The sequence below is a fragment of the Ruditapes philippinarum genome, unplaced genomic scaffold (assembly GCF_026571515.1).
Source record: "Ruditapes philippinarum isolate M1 unplaced genomic scaffold, ASM2657151v2 ctg1775_1_1_1_1, whole genome shotgun sequence".
Classification (NCBI taxonomy): domain Eukaryota; kingdom Metazoa; phylum Mollusca; class Bivalvia; order Venerida; family Veneridae; genus Ruditapes; species Ruditapes philippinarum.
Genome location: NW_026857342.1, coordinates 37,937 through 56,904, shown reverse-complemented (window position 1 = coordinate 56,904; position 18,968 = coordinate 37,937).

Here is an 18,968-nt window from a genome sequence, read left to right as displayed (position 1 = left end):
ATTTAATGGATGTGCAATGTTAACGTCGGGAAATATTTTTCGAAAGAATCACAAATGTTCTTCAAAGTTCTCCCTAGAGAATCAGGCATTGGCAATAAGAAGCTCATTGTGTTGTATGTAATCGATCAGTTGACACTACTGTAGCCATGAGATGTATAAAAGCTTCTGGTATACATCTGAAACTCAGCAAAGAATAGAACGCACATCGTATCAAGAACGACTGAATATTAAAGTCAGCATCTATACAAAGTTCTTTCAGTATTCTTATAAAGCCTTGAGCATATGTATTTCATGATAATATGAATATATTATACTCGATGACAAACAATAAAACAGTTGACAATATTAACAGGTCAGTTCTTTCAGTCTCAACACGAGGCTTATCAACACTATCCTTAAAATGATAATATCCTGTGTTTCCAAACAAAATAATTTACCAATTGCAACATCGACATTAATTAGCGTTAAGAAAATGCGGCATATACACACGTCATTCAGTATAATTTAATTTCCACCAGTACAAAAAAAATAGACATTTGAACAATAAAGTTTCTGATGGACAATAAAGATTCTATTGTTATACGTACGACAATATTACAAATTAAATACAACAAAAGAAGCAATCAGCCGGGTGTAACACCATTTAATATGATAAAGACGAAGGACATACTTGTACTGTTTATTATTCACGACACACGATTTTTTGGCATTGGTTTAGATTAACAATCACAAATCAAGTCTGAAGATTAATTTGTTTCATATTATTCAATCTTGGACTTACAAATCTGGCTACAGCTTTGCTTTTTATGCCACGCTGCTGTGATCAGCTAATTGGCTTTGTTATAAAACAATTCAAGAATTGATTTCTTATATGGTAATTAAAGCTTATATATATTGTCGACTCCACTTATAACGAACTCGCTTATAACGAATTATCGTTAATAGTGAACTAAATCTGATATATCCCCGTCTGATTCCTTCTTTATTTTATATTAAATCTCATCGCCTAATACGTACTCGCTTATAACGAATTTTCTGCTATAGCGAACCATTTTTTCAAGTCCCAAACGGCGAAAAACATATACATTTCCTCGGTTAAAACAAACTGTTATAGTTGAAATATCGGGATGCTCTTGATTAAGATCAGTACATAAATACAGCAATCCGATAATGATTCAATCGAGTGATTGCACAGGTAAGAATAAAGATTTGATAAAATGTTCTCACAACCTAAGTTCCTACTTGTTACGGAAAATTTGTATTTCGCACCTTCAGTTGATAAATTGCTGTAAATACCAGACAATTACCAAATAACCGGTTTTTTCTTTGCAATATTAACCAAACAACAACAAACAGACAGTAAAAGAGTACAAATGGTAAGCACTTTATAGACAAGTACTACATGTCTAAATAATGTACCATGTAAATAATATACAGTAAACTTCACTTATAGTGAACACGGTTATAGCGAACTTCTGGTTATAAGGAACAATTTATTTTGGCCCGAATTTTGCCCTTCTTTATTTAATATAAAAATATACGGTTACATGTTTAGCGAACACGGTTATAAGGAATTATCGCTAATAAGGAACTCATTTCTTAGTCCCAATTTAGTTAAAAGTGCATAAAATTACAATTTTATAACGAACTCCAAATATCGGCTATTCGTAAATATATCCCGCATTTTCAACTTTCGTTTTCATTGGCACGGAATAAAACTCGTGGAATTGTTCCGTTTATTGTTGTATGTAATTCAATATATGAAAATGAATTTGTATAGAAGTATGTAATAGTTTTCTATTTAGGATATTTTTAGCTTGAGTTCTTGTCACAAAGATAAAACGGTAATTCCTTTTATTCTATAATTTCTTTTCTTTAATAGTTTTGCTCCAGTAAAATAATTATCGGTTTTCAACATAATCACGCATGCTTGCAAACATAATCCATAGAAAACTACAAAGTATGCTTGATTGAACTGAAAAGAAGTCTATATATTTCATTAGTTAAAGTCACCCTTAAAATATAGTAGAAGATATTCAATATAAAGGGAAGAAAAATGGAAAATATTGTTTATTCTTATTCATTGAAAGAAAACGAAAAGCACTGAGTTAAGAAACAAAATATGATGTTTTATGAAAAATTTAGAAAGGGAGTAACACTAAAACTGAAATAGCAAAGAATTTTCAAATTCCAAAATGTACGCTCTCGGGTATTGTGTCTACAAAAGAAATAAATGACTAATTATTCTTAATCAAATGCTCTTAGAAATGGCGGACGATGTTTAACAATCAGTTCGTTATATGTAAATCTGGTTCGCTATAAAAACTCCTGATACAAGGAACTAATTCGCTATATGCTTACAAGGAACTCCGGATATAAGGAACAGATTTTGAATGTCACAATGAGTTCGTTATAAGCGGAGTTTACTGTATTATTCAATAAAATGACCCGCAGTAAACTACCGCTGCCGTAAAATACAGATTATACCGGTAACTAGTGAAAGGTATGCCTTTTTCACGGCAAATTCACCCACCGAAACAAGTCAGCAAGTTGTTGCTACTTCGCTTTTAGCGAACTTTGGATATAACGAACGATTTTTAAATATCCCATTGAGTTCGTTATAAGCGGAGTCGACTGTATAATCTTTTCAATGTTTTCAGTTTTTCTCAGTCTCAAATGTTTGATAAAAAAATGCTACATTATAGGCGTTTTAAAGCTGTCGGATATGAACAAATGTGGAACTGATTTTGTACTGTCAGTTGAATTCGGTCAAATTATCTCCGCTTTTAATGGACCCATGGGTTTTCACCAATAATACACGTCTTCAAACGCAAACAAAACTAACATTTTCCTAGACGATTTCTTCGAAAAAGTACTCAACAGTAACTTTTTAAAAGTCTTATGAGGATATTCAAAGTGCAATTATTCTTTTCAATCGATGTCTGAATTACAAGATATTGATATGATTTGATAAATATCAAGTAAGTTAATTATACACAAAATAGTGTATACATGTTATGTCTCTACGTGCATCTTGATACATCTAAAACATTTTACTTTTCAAGCGGTATCTGAAATTTCAGTCTTGATTTTAGTCGTTGTTTAAATAAATGTTATAAATAAACTTTTCTGTTGAATTTGTTTAACAGTAAATTGTTGAATTCCTTTCATTATATGTCAGTGATGGGATTGTATCAATATTCAAACTGAATAAAATAATCACACACTATTGAAAACATTTTAGTTATGTTTTAACCACTTTTGTTGATTGTATCTGCTGTTTATAAGGTTGGAATTTTGTTCATGGAACCATATTGTCAAAAACCTTGAATTTGAATAAAAAAAAAATTTTTTTGACTGTCTTTGACCTGATTTTTAAATAAACAATTGAAATGAAAATATTTATTATTATAACTAGTATAGTATTACTTTCCTTCAAATAGTAATATAATTAAACATGAAGTCGCCATATGCTCCCTCTATATTGTTGCATATGAGAGCTCACTACCTCATTAACTATAAAGGACAATAACTGCAATATTTTATTGGCATAATTATTAGAACAACATTACAACAACATTATAGCTATAACACAACCCCTTTTAACTGCTTTTGTTGGCTCAGTTGTCTATAGCAGTGTGTTTATTTTCTTGTAAACTTCAGTTCATATCAATAGCGGGGGCGTATATTTTTTGTGCTGCATTTGCGTCTTCTCCGTGACAAGAAATAGAAATGTTTGTTACAATTCATTGCAAGAACGTGTTTAATCAAATACACCACTATTAAAAGTCGAGACAAAAGTTTCAAAACTGGTTCAAATGTTACACATCAAATCTCAGGAGAATTCATTCAGAGACAAGTATGTGGTCATTGTTCCGAACGTCAACGACCATTTGGCATTCACATTTTCTGTTGTAATGAATATACTTTATATTCATATTAGGCAATATGCAATCAGAAGACACATAAAAACTAAATTAATATTGATATCGTCTAATATGTCATTTTCTAGGGCAAACATATAACCCAATTTCTTGCATACAGAGTGGTTACGATAAATTCTTTGATGCTTATAAAACGACTCATTAAAAAAAACCTTTTTATGGTTATGGCTAAAATGTTCGTAAAATGTATATGCTTCACTTTTTTCCGGAGCACTTAAAATGTTCTTCTATTTCAGATAAAGATATAAAACACGATTTTGATAATCGTTCAATTTCAACCGATTGAGTTATAATGATATTATACTAACTAGTTTACTGAAAATGATATTATGCAAATTCATATGTTTGTGAAATAGCAAAAAGTAAAATCACACAGACACTTATGTCTCACAGGTTCATTAATTTCATAATGTTAATTGTTGAATGCTTATAGCCTGCTTATTAATCTATATCCATGTAATAAAGATAATGATCACATAATGAAATATGCATGTAATATTTCCAAATGACATTATGGCGTAGCTGTAAAATTAGCAGAGGACGGCCAATTAATGAATAATATTTGAATTGGATACGTCTGTTTTTCGTATTGTACATGAAAGAATTTTAAATAAGCATGATTATTTACTCGTTAATTAACAGATGCTAACCATGAAAGTGTACCTGTCTCTGTGAGCTTGTATGATATATATTATAGAACATGCTATATATTAGAACACGATAGTTTAAATATCGACTGCTCGTGAGAAACATACAATGTGCTTATTGTTTCATCAATGTTATCCCTGTTCTCAAATAAATAGGGGTTATAATAGAGCTTGTGTCTTTATAATTCATTAAATCTGAAGAAGAAAAAACAACATATATTACATGTATGACGATCGTTAAAGGTTATCTTCAATTTAAGACAAGTTTTTTTTTAAATAAGATATTTTTATAAGATATTACTATATATAATTTCATTTAACGCCTGCTTTCAATGATATTGAATAATCATTGCAAAACCCATCGGTGTAGCGCGTCTAAAAGCTTTTTCAACTAAAATGAAAATCTAGTTAATTCATATTTTGACGTATTTGTTTTCTTCATATTCCGCCAACACATTTCTCTGTATTTGAGTGACGTCTCTCAAAATTGTAAGTAATTATGAACCTTAAATAGCTGAACAATTAACGTTGAACAGCAATGGTCATAGCGGTACAATGAACTCTGTTGTGACACGCTCAATAAATTTGTTTGATACTAATAAAGCTTAATATGAGAAGATTGAATTAACGAAAGGGCAATGACTTTGTAAGCAGATCACTCATTTTTAGCTGGCACGAATCATATATATATATAGGGGAAAATAATGAAAAGTGCATCATCCCTCGCAAAAGCTTAAACAGTTTAATGGTCAATACAGATAATTATAGTAGACATGTTAAGGTGACAAGTACATTATGGTTATTGTCAAATATTATTAGTCATCTATCGACTACATGTAGTTTTCAGGTCTGTAAGGAATAAGATTCCCGAAACATCGCAGTTTTTTCAGACTAAGGCATTATTTGTCCTAGAATACTTATTATCAGTAGTTGGTCTGAGCAATTATCAATTTGGCGATTGGTTCCAATCACGCACTATAAAGCTTACGCTTCCGTTATTTATCGCAAAATTATTAAAAAAGGGTTAATCATGTGTTGTTGTTATACCATTTTAATTCATGAAGTGTGTTAAATCATTTAATATTACAGAGTAAGATTACCTGTTGATTTAGATATGGTAGATATGATCATATAGTTTTCCTTTGTCTTCATATAACCAGACAAATAGCATACTGTTGGTATATATACAATGCAGCAGCTTGACGTTAGACATTTATCATACTTACAGATGTATAACGATATCCCTGGCAAGACATTATAACAAGCTATTATTGTGATACATTTAAAGTCTCGGCAGGATTCCTCACAATGTTTACTAGTTGGATGTTGTGATAAAATGTTTTCTTAACACATCATTAACATGCGTTTAAATGTAAAACAACTGATTTCATCATTTTTATAATTATCTAAAACAGGATTACAAATAATATGTTATTTCGTTATAAACAAAATAAAATTGATAACCGACAAAAAAATGGTGGCTCAGATTTGTCGGGTCTGTTGAAGGACACCACTCTGCCGCCCATGCTTTCTAGAACCTTATTTTTAATACACATCATTATATGCTGATATATGTATGGAGTGGTGTATGATGGTAAGTTAAAGGAATTCATGTTTTTCTAATGAGAAACAACTCGGAGTTAATGAAATATCATGTTTACACTATTTACTGATTACTCATATCCATTGACGTCTGTCAAAATAGGAAGTAATTATGTACCTAAGATAACTGAACAATTAACTTTTGAACAGCAATGATCATAGCAGTATAAACTCTGTTGTGACACACTCAATAAAGTTGTATGATACTAATATAGATAAATATGACAAGATAAAATTATCGAAAAGGGAATGACTTTGTAAACAGGTAACTCAACTTTAGCTGGCACGAGTTACACATATACGGAAAAATAATGAAAAGTGCATCATTTCACACAACAGCAAGAATTTATTCTGAGTCGTTCCTCAGTAATATTTTATTAAGTTCAAAAGGCAGAAAAGGAAATTTGGAACTTACGAATTTGAAATTGACTTGAAATTCATATTACATGTAAATCCTTTGAACTTAATACTTATTGTTGTAATTCTTCTATATACCAACGGTAGATACAGCACTCTTATTTGATTAAAATTTAATCGCAATTTAAACATTTGTCTGAGATACACAACCTTTTTTCTTGATTTCGTCACATACAAGAACATGTTGGTTATGCCGATATGGCTTTGCTTATTGCGCTTAATTCTTTTACTGATATACCATTTGCTACTTTAAATCAAATGACACAAATTGGAAATATCGAAATGTGCTTAATATCTGCCTGCAGATTTTATTACATTTTCATTTTCACAAGTGGTTTCTGCTTGAACATATGCTTAGACGTGTGGACACTGGCTTGATTTTACAAATTCCACTCCTACACAGACTCAATCAAACTAAACCAGCAACCTTTTTAGAAAAAAACGAACATGGAATATAATGTACAATATTTTACAGGACGATGTCTCCTGTCTGCTTTGTTATAATAAAAAAATAATTATGTGTTGCAGTCTAAAATGTGTGATAACTACAGTTTCATTGGTGTAGACTTGTCAATTATCTTAAGTATATATGTCTAACACTTGTTATAACAACATTTTTATTATGCAGACAGCTGACTGATGGCCTTTAATGTATTGAGTAAATACAGGCAATAACAACTATTTTATTGACACAGACCGATATGTTGTAATTCACATCCAATTATGTGGCTGTTTATGCTTTGTCTTTGTTGTTAATGTTTAGTTATATTGAGTGTTGCAAGATATATCTTTTAAGGAATTTTGTGATGTATGCTTGATGTTATCCCAAAGTAATGAAAGATATATTTGACGTTACAATGGAAAAGTCATATTAATAATTCCACATTTACAAGGATAATGCATTGGTATTTTCATTGATATTTAATGGATATTTTTGACACATGTAACCCTACATTCCAATTAAACCAACATTTTTTATTCCGTTATGTTATTGATATTTAAAATTTGTATATATCATATTATAACATGAAATATTTATTGTATTTATCACAAATAAGTATTATATTAAATGCCCGCCTTACTAATTTAAGAGACAAATACTTTAACAACTTGGAATATATGTACGTTTTTATCACCAGGGAATGATCACAGAAATACGTACAGAAGCATTGTATTGTATGTCAATGACCATTTGACACCCTCTCTGAGCACTAATGAAGCTACTTTATATTCATATTGAGCAATTTACGATCTGGAGACATATAAAAACAGAAATGAATATTAATATCTTCTCGAGTGTAAATATCTAGGCCGGAATATCTCTCAAATTGAGATATTTACTAGAGTTCAAATCAATATGTATGTGCACTTTAGAACTGCAAGTAAATTATAATTTAGCAAGAGAGAATCTCATTCACTGTTGAAAATCTAAAGAAGCGAAACAACAGAATAAGTATGTTCTTTTTAGGCGCCTATGCTCCATATTTCATAAATATATACATGTATACGCCGATTAAAAAGTACAATTTATTCAATTTTAACCAAGAACGATCGTACTGTGTCTCATAGGAAATGATATTGGGCGTGTGAAATATTGTCTTTAATAACAAAAATAGTGCTAAATGAAGGTCATTTGAATGCATTAAAAAACTGTTTCAATAAGGGTTGCATTGGGTCTGATAATTCTGATTGTTCTACAGAAATCTATCATAAATCAATGTATATAATATATGACAAACGGAAAGAGTTGCATCTGTTTCGCACCAAGCTCTTAATATACAATTGCCCATGTTTAGAGCAAAATGATCTTTAGCATTTGTTCCAATAATCATAATTTGAAATATGCATTCATTGTTGCAATCCTTTTTTTTTTCTTTGATATATTCAATTCTCTAAGTTTTTCTGGCCATTGTTGAACATCTGCAGAAATACGGCGAAGTGATTCCTTTCTGCATGGTGATTACTTAACAGTATCCAGGTGCTCACTCTTGTTATCGGCGAAGTAACAACGCCGCAGACAATCGACAACGTTAATCTTGATTTATCAGTGTGCGCTCAACTAGGGTGAAATTTGTTATTCAATTATAAATAAATGTTATATAAATGTATATATTTTAGGAATTATAAACAAATTTTCACCTTTAATAATTTAGATAATAATTCAAACCATTACTATCACTATTAGGCATTTAACATTGTAAAAATACCTCTTTTATCAATGTTTTAAGATAATAGATTTTGTTTGATTGGAAAGAATATTTTGCGTCTTTTAATACCTGTGGTGTTAATGCATGATATTCTTTCAGTTGTTCGCTACGATCTGCATTTTTGTCGTTAAACACTTCGTAATTGATTATTGGTTATCTTTAATTTGCTTAAGGCGATGTGCGGGTTCCGTTCAAATAATTATTTTCTATCACGTGTTATCTTTGAAGCAGGTCGTTAAAAAAGCACATTATTCTAGTCACTGAAATATTTCCTTATTTGACAAAAGAGCAGGACAGTAAAAAGCCTCACAAGAATAAAGTTCTAATAGGCACTAATAGAAGTTTAGTCTGTATTACAGAAATAAAATATACGAATAAAAATGCGAAGTCCGAAATGTTTACAAAATAGGCTCGTATAAAATAGCAATTCGTGAATGAAATATGACTTCCACCGCTCTTGCGCTAGTGTGTTTCCGTGACTACGCATAAGACAACGGAATACATCTGAAGAATAATATTTTTATTTCTAACATAATCAATTTGATGTGAATTACGTTTGGTACAGACTTCATGCAAAAATCGTAAAGAATAAATATTTTAAAGAATATCTGGATCACCCCTCGTATATAGGTGATGAAAGCAATAAAAATAACAAAATTAAAAACGAATTTCCTCGAATTCTATAAAACTGCCGATGCATTTATTCGTTGTACTTTAGCCATTTTGACCCCGTTCTACATTTAATTATGTTCAATCCCGCTATCAAAATTATCATTGTAGATTCTGGAATGTAAATGACTAGGTTTCCGAATAATAATACTAAGCAAGTATCTGGGAAAATGTTAACCAGCTGAATTCATAAATCTATTGACGTTGTTGGAGTAAGATTTGTGATATCATTTAGCTGATATTATATTATAAACATTTTATTATGTTTATAATTGCTGTGTGTTTTTTTATGTGGTATCAGATGGCAACGATCAAATAATTCTGTCGGACAAACATGTATATGAAAATGTATGTCATGATTAAAAGTCTGTAATAAATTATTTCTGTATAAGCAGTCATTTAAATTCGATATTTTTCTATCAGGATTGTTGACTTAAAACCAATTGATACTCATCGGGTTTAAATCCCGTTAGGTCTTTTGAATTTTAACTTCTAATCAGTTATCCAGCTACCGTACGGAAGTCAAATACTCGCTTATGCCTGGAATATTGCACGAGAGGTAACCGAGGTTTCCTCTATCATTTAAAGCCCTATGTCAATAACCCGAGTACCCGAGGTGTCCTCTAACTGTAAAACTGGAAAGTAGCCGATAACATCATGTCAGTAAAATCAGCCTACATTCAATTTCCATTCTTATAATATAAAGGTATGTCATCCTCTGTAGCCTTGCATTACGATGAAAATTCTCAATAACAGGATAAGGTTTAGTAATGATATAGATATCACAATCATATGGCGTTCCTCTGTCTGCTTCATTCAGGAAGTTTGCATAATAATGATGGTGGAATTAATAAATATTTCAGAATCTTGAAGAAAGATGTTTATCATTTTTACAGACATGTTATGTTATCAAAACCTTTTGTTAAATAAAACCCATTATTGACGTGTCGGTGACTGCGTTCTTTGAAGATCTTTGATAAAATTTGTTTCATTTCTATATTATAATAAAGGATATGTAACTATTTAAATATCTATGTAACTTTAACTTATCTGAAATTTACAAACATAATCCTTTCAATTAATTTATTTTACTTTATGTAACCAAGTAATAAACATATATTCTACCGGTTTAAAATAGTCACTTGAATGGAAATAGAAGAATATCATTTTTTTTTTTTGAAAATCCAAAGGTCCAATTTCGAAAATGAGATGTAATTTTCATGTTCTAAAATCCTGATTATTAGTACGTGAATAATTTTCTCAAACAATTTCATAACATGGATTCTAAGATGTCAGATGGAAGTACTTTTATATCATGGGTGTGTTTGTAATAGAAAAGGTTTGCTGTTTACACGAAACACACGATTTGAAAGTTATGTAAACATTCTTAAAATGTCTGCAGCATTTAGAATAATAGTAATACGCAAAAAGATAAGCAACACTAATTGATTTGTTTGTTTATTTATTTTGATTCATAGGGAGAGCGACATCCTTAATTACTTCAAATATCAGAGCTTATGAATACATATTCACTTTAATATGAGAAGTCTATTATATGAGAATTCTGATTTAGTTTATGGAAGTTTATGTTTTAGTACCTTACCCAAATGACCTTGATCTTTTTGGGCATATTCATATGGATATTTGTACCATAATGAAAAAAATGATTTTAATTTTAGTGTAATAAACTGTTGATATTAGAGAACAATAAACATGGAACTTGTATGTTATACAAACAAAATGTTATAAAAATAACACAAACAATATAATTTGTTACAAATACATTTAAACTGCTTAATTAGTATGTGAATTTAATGTCAATTAAATAGAAAAGGATGTTTAAAATGCTTTTGTGTGCGGTTTATATGTAAATATTCAGATTAAAGTGTGTTTGCAATGAACAACGTGTTTCTTATAAACATTGACTTAGTACATAATGTTATATGGGTATTCATTGCAGATTTTAATGTTTTAACTTATCCCGTAGAACTCAATGAAAATCAAATATGAATATTCGATATTTGATACCAGTAAATATCTCCGGGGGTATTTAAGATTTATTGTAATAAAAAAGTATTTTACGCCGTTTTTTTTTTTTTTTTTTTTTGCATAAATAAATTGTGTATCAAAATAATGCTAAAAAGTTAGATGCTGACGAATAAACCTATCTCTTAAGATTAAAATCACGTACATTATAGTGGGCCAATAATCATTTGGCATTCTGTTCTTTGTCCTGATGAAGCTATTTTATATTCATATTGGATTTGTTTTGTTTGATTTTTTTCATTATTATATTGCGTTTTATGACAAAAAAGCCCAAATATTTATTAACGTCTCGAGGGTAAATTATTCAGGTTAAAATATTTTTTTCTATAATAAAAACAATTTTTGTAGTTATAAAAGGAAATAAATGTTTGTTATCCGGTGACATACATAGACAAATTTATGTAAAATGGGAAGGGTCCATTCTTTTCTTCTGTATTTCATTCATTTTAGAAAATTAAGGTTATTAAAATCAACAGCTTCATAGTGTTTTGCTAACGTGTTTTCTATACCTGATGACTGATATCGTTCCATTTATTTGATATACGTATGCCTAAACTACTATAAACTTTTATGGAATGTTCCGAATTGCAACATTTTAAGGCCATATTACGAGTAAAATAATATTTAACAATATTGATTATGTTTGAAATGTCTTTTTTTTAAGTGTTTCTTTATTCTTTCATCAAAGAGCAGATATTTTGTCATTCTGCTGTTATAAGATTGTGTAATTCATTTAGATACATTTTCTCTATAGTTTTCTTATATCATGATTTATTTTTTCTGTCAACTTTTACCATAATTAAAATCTACCGTACAGGACAATCACTCAAGATCGCTATTGATTGAATATAAATAGTTGTATAATCAATTATTACTCCACGGTTATAAGTTGTAAGTGCATCATAATTCAGAACTTTTGATATTATTTGAATAAAAGTTATCACTTTTTAAACACATAGGTAGTTTTACATTTTCAAACTACATGTACAACCGCGACTTCTTCCTATTACCGTCGAAGGCCCGAATTATATTAAAGATGATAACGATAAATAATTATGTGTTATGGAAATTTATTATTATTTTTATGATTTAAAATGTCGAAAAAGTATTCTTAGCATATGGTATTAGGACTTTACAATTTAACGATCCTTTGTTCGATCTTATACTATCATCATTTATATATTATCGAAAAAAAATTATTATTTCTAAATAAGAATTCGTGTATCTGGTTAAATCATTCTCTCTTACAGAGTAAAGTAAACAGTTAATATCGATATCATAACCATATGGCTCTTCCAGGACTGCCTCAAGCGAGCACTTGAGATTTGGTTACGAACATGTTCCATAGTGGTATAGATTAACGATCCAGTGGCCTGAAGTGAAGCGTTTATCATTTTTACAGATGTATTCGTATCTTTAGTAAGAAATCATTACGAAATAATACCTTTGAAACATGCTGGCAAATCAATCAATTCTAGAAATATACCGGTTGTATATGACGCAGTGTTTTGTTTAGCACTAAGTCGTGATCATAGTTGAAATGCATGCAACTTTAATAATTATTTTGTTAAAACATTTGCTACAAGAAAACATAATTTTATTAACATACATTTAACAAGGAAATCATCATTAATTTTTCAACTATGCATGTATTTTTGATGCACATAATAACACAATCTAGTAGTATAAGAAAAAAAAATTGAAATCAGTTTGCTAGCTCGAGCTATTATTTGTGTATTTTGTACTGCGGATATTCTTGTTTGGTTTGGTTAGTAAATCGTTTGCATTCAAATTAATTTAAATTTATTATAGTTTAGTTCAATACATCGAAAGAAATATGCACAACTTACGATACAATAGGCATTGGCAGACAAAAGGCAATATGCTTGGGGATGTCAAACTTCATTTGTTGACGAAGTTTCCTTGTAATAAATAAGCGACATCAGAATAATGTTTTACGTATAGAGACATTTCACGACAATTCAGAATGAATTTAACATTATTTTCCATCTAAATGACTTTCTTGCGTGTATAATGATTACCCAGTCTTGATTTAAGTCCTCTTTTTTACATAGCTGTTTCAATGAATGTTCAAATACATTAATTTATTAGATATTCAGAAATTTTGTTGAGTATGTACTTTCTTTAAAATTGTTCAGTATAAAATTGTAATTGTTTGAATTATGTTCATGCGACAAGGTAACTAAAATGGTGTTTGTCATTAGTTGAGTGTCGCAAAGTCGCCGTTTCGTCTACTGATTTATGAAAGTTAATTTAGTGCATTATTGATTATATTCATTTTCCTTTACTTCTTTTTCGCATCATCATTCTGTTTGAAAATTGTATCAAATAATGATGAGTGATATTATTTTATGTATTTATTTTTCTAAAACCCTAAAGACATTAAAGCTACATAATATACGATAAAATGTAAATAACATGTAAATGATATATACTATTTGCATAACAGTATAATAAAAATATTTTATAGATATGTCTTGCACTTTCTGTTCCTTGTCAGAAAAAGATACCTTGAGCATTCACATGAGTGAAACATTTTCTATTTATCATATTTTATAAATCAATGGTATAAATATCTACTTTTATACATCAGACCACACAAAGGTGCCAAAACGTTACGAAACAGGCTCATCAAAGAGATTAATTCCCCAAGTATTATAAACCATTTAAAATAAACATAAGATGATAAATATATTAACGATAGAGACTTATCTTGTTCCATTTAATAAGCAGGTGGCAAGTAATATGAAAAAATACATTATCTTGATATTCAGAAAATCTGTAATTATTTATATCGCAGAAAGAAGGTGTGACATTTCAACCGAATTATTTATTTTGCGGCTTGTATTGTATACTTACCTAAATTTAGCAAATAATTGCGATGTATATATTTTACCTTTTCTATACCGCCATTTAAATCCTTAAATTTCAGACTGTACCTAGTTACTACTATCCATTCTTTCTATGTCAGGTTATATCTTTAACACGTATTTCAGTCTTAACAATCCCCTTCACCGCCATTGAAGTCAAATTGAGAGCAGTTTTTAAACGATTTGAATTGTGTGTTTCAAAACTTACAAACAAACAACACATATGGACAACAAAAAGCCCAAAAGTTATACTCTATTTCAAATCAAATCGTTTATTTTCTGACTGATGAAAAAATTTAACCATTTTATTTTTTCTAAAACGTCTGACAAGATTTCTTAACCAGAACATGTCTGCGTTATGCAGCTATTTATGTAAAGTAAGTACAGTAATATGTTTTGAAGACAACTGGTACAAAATAAAACATAGCCCCTAGTAACAGATCGAATGTTATATATTCGTATATTATCCATGGAATGTAAATACTTCATTTTCTTGAAACGTGTATAATTTCGACAAAAATCTAAGTCACAAAATACTTTTAAGGACATGGACACGAGACATTTGAATAAGTTTTACATTGCTGTCTTCAAAATTACGGTTTGTCACGTAATCTGATGACTCATATATGTTATGGCTTCATATAAACGTTCATATTTCAAGACAAAACATGTTTTGTGTATGATCCATTTCTTTGAAATTATTTATTCTATAGATGACATTTGAAATATATTATTATATCTGAAAAGTGCCGATATGTTTCATTTGTTTCATTTATTTAAATGTCTATCCAAGTTTGAAAACATTGTCAGTTTCAGTTTTTATTCAAAGATTTTAAATATCTAAACCATACACGAACAAATCTTGAATTTTTGTATGGCCGATGGTAATGTAAGAAAGATTTGACCAAGAGTTGTAATATTTACAAAAAGAAATGTATCTTTTTTTATGAAGTGAAGCATTACTTGTTTTTTATTGTAAGTGAAGTTATATTCGACAAGAATGTAATGCGAAGCTGATGACATGTTTATCGCAATGAGCATGTCATATGTTGTTGTTGATTTTTGTGCAAAAATGAACATCATAAAACAATGTTTCGTCTGATGTTATAAATTATCTGAATATTCAAAAGTAATTAAAACAAAATGATGGCAAAAGAGGGCAAATTGAACTTTAAATTAAACTTTTAACTGAAAAAACTTATTGAAAGTGTTGCTCGGTTTTATTCAGCCTATTCATAGACATTATTCAGCCTGTTCATAGGCAGTAGTGGTAAATGCAATCTAGCACCAGGCATCGTCATAAGCAGAACTCAATATTCAATCCTAAGCATTGTATTTAATCATCCTCAGATATCTTTAGACGTCTTTTTATGATATTTAACCTGGGTTCGAGGTTATGAAGAAATTCTCCAAGCTCAAACTCAGATCTCGGGTATTTGATTGGCCAGAAACTCCCACAAAATGTACACTGACCAATGCATCCAAGATTTAAGGAACATAATTTCAGAATACATACGGTAGTATTGGCTTGCTTATTGCAGCGGACCATAGAATGGTGCCAGAAATTTAATCAACTATACTTATATACAATTATTATAATATTCATAACATAGCAGGAGTTGAATATTACATTAAGCTGCTAATACAGATCATCATGTCATAATAAAGCGTTCTCGTGGTGCATGTTTCTGACAGCTTGCGGTAAGAAGGTAGTTACGGATCATCTCTCTAAAGCAACATCATTGTTATTGTTGGAGATGTGTTTGTTTGCAGAGTAATTAAATCATTACATAGTTACCATTTCTATGACATGGCCTTCCTCTTTCTTAGGAATGTGCTTTACGTTTTGATAACTAGATAACCTTCTAATATTAATACTTACATGTACAATGAGATGTGTATAAAAATATATATAATGAAAATATCATATATTTAGAATGTATTGATTTCATCAGAACCTCATTTTTTATTCCGAAAAATCAATGGACAAAATCGTTGAAAGAGTATTGATGTTTCTGCGCCGCGCCTGACCAATCTAATTTTGTAAATATGTATAAATGAATTTTTACAAGCTTAGTGTTTTAAATCATCTTTAAATTTAATTTAATTAACTATACTTCTTATATTTTATTTTAATTTAATTTTAAATTTAAATCAACCGCCATATGAACACATCTGCGGATGTTTCAAAATTCTAAATTTTACCAGTTCATGTTAAATGTTGAATTCTGCTTAAGCCGGTGCTAGGGGGCGTGGACGGTAACTTGCACTTTCCAGTACCGTCCATGAACAGGCTCAATCAAACCGAGCCTGCAACATTTTCAATTTTGCCGTGTTGGGCTTTCTTTAGGGATTCTGTATTTATCTATTTTATAAACAGTCGATTTACTAGACTGATTAACTGTTTGCCGATTTACCAAAGTAAACGTGCTATAGTTCATTTGAAAAACTGCAGTCCTATTGGAAAAAAAAAACAATTTCATACACTAAAAAGGTATTACAAATCAGCATACACTGTAATGTATTATTTTTTGCCGACTTACATTAAACAGAGCCGACGTTTGTTAGAGATGTTGTTCTTTATATTACCATGCGTGGACAGACTAAACATAGTCTGTTACTGACAAGTGTGTTGTAACTTGTGTTGTTTTCCCATAGTTCTTTGACGATTCTTTCATTCCAGACGTTCTGTAATAATGTCAAAAAGCATTAATATCTATGCTACGAAATAAAAACCATCGAAACGAAACTTTTATTTAGAAAATTGGGCGACGTTCCGCTGTTTTACATGCTATAAACATATAACCGTCACTGTAACAAAACATTTATATTTATATATGGCTTTAAGGTATAGTATTCCCCCAAGGTATTATTGGTAAACTGTATTCCTTTTGCGACCAATTTTACCTTATCTTTGACATTTCAACAACATAAAATAGCTTTTATTGAATACTGTCTGCATGTTTTGCATAAAGAGAGAGAAATAAACTCCTTAAAGAAAGCTCAAAACGCCAAAATGTTGCAGTCCCGATTTTCATGGAATGGCACTAACGTATAACATTGAAGGTCCCATTATAACCGCCGTATGAACATGCGGATGTTTCTTAATTCAAACCTTCACCATTTTCATGTTTGAATGTTTAAGACTAAAAAGCCGTTACTACGCTGTGCGGACCATAAAAAAGCTCAACCAAACCGTGCTTGAAACATTTTCAATTTTAGGGGTTCTTTAGGTAACATTCCGTTTTTCTCTATTCTTTTTTATCCGGGAATGTACAATATTTTGTTAATAACTACGATGTACATCACATTTGCCTGTTAGAAACAACCATGTAAATACTTAAATAAGAGTGTCCCAATCCTGTAGGCCCCATTATATTCTCCGCATTTGACACAGTTCAAACACTTTTTAGCGGCGTACACGTCAAAGAGAAAGAGCAGTTTTTAAACAATTCTGAATGTGTTCTGCAACAAAACATTATAATATAAGTTAAAAGCCCAAAAGTGTTTAATTGAATTTTAATTATTTGGCCCGACTTAAAGTCGGAAAAGGTATACTTCATTAGTGCTGAACATTTTCATTTTTTTAATATATTTTTATAAAAAGCCGAGCATCAAATTCCTTTATCAGACTCTTTTCAATTTTCTATATATTTTTTGTACATAAATATGTTTTGAAGATATCTGATACAATATCAGTCATGTCCTAAGGAGGATGTCCTGAGAAAACATATTTTTGCATCCGTTATCAAATGTAAAATTGTCATTTGCTTCGTGCATAATATAAGGTTTCAACAATTACGTAAATAATGCAACATGCACACGAAAAATTGGAATAAACTTTACATTATTGTCTTTTTAAATTAAGGTGTATCACGTAATCAGAATGGAGAAAATAAGAATCCCTAAAGAAAGTCCAACACAACATAATTGAAAATGTTGCAGGCTCGGTTTGATTGAGCCTGTTCATGGACGGTACTGTAAAGTGCAAACTACCGTCCACGCCCCTAGCACCGGCTTAAGCAGAATTCAACATTTAAACATGAAATGGTGAAATTTTGAATTTAGAAACATCCGCAGATGTGTTCATACGGCGGTTATCATGGAACCTTCAACGTGACACTTCCGTGCCATTCCATGAAAAGCGGCGTATGGTTCCCAAGTAATAGAAAGCGTGTGCCCTAAACGAGAAAACAATGGGCGGAACTAAATAAAATGGAATTTTGAAAGGGGATCAGAGGTTATGATGCAAAAGAAGACATTCAATGTACGAGTATTTATTTTCACATTTTTTCTTCCGTTGTTCACGCAGGATGAGGTCATACAGTAGGTCATAATATCATTGGGGTTTTTGAAAGTGGTATGCTCCCCGCAATAACAGACACAATGATTGCATCCTTTGATTTGAAATTAGTAACAAATAATTACTGACAAGAATGTATTGAGGTTAGTTCAATCACTGTCAAAGAACCGCTTTATATAAGCAATATACATGTATATGTTATGATGACGGGAAAAACAAACGCTAATATAAACAAATAAGTT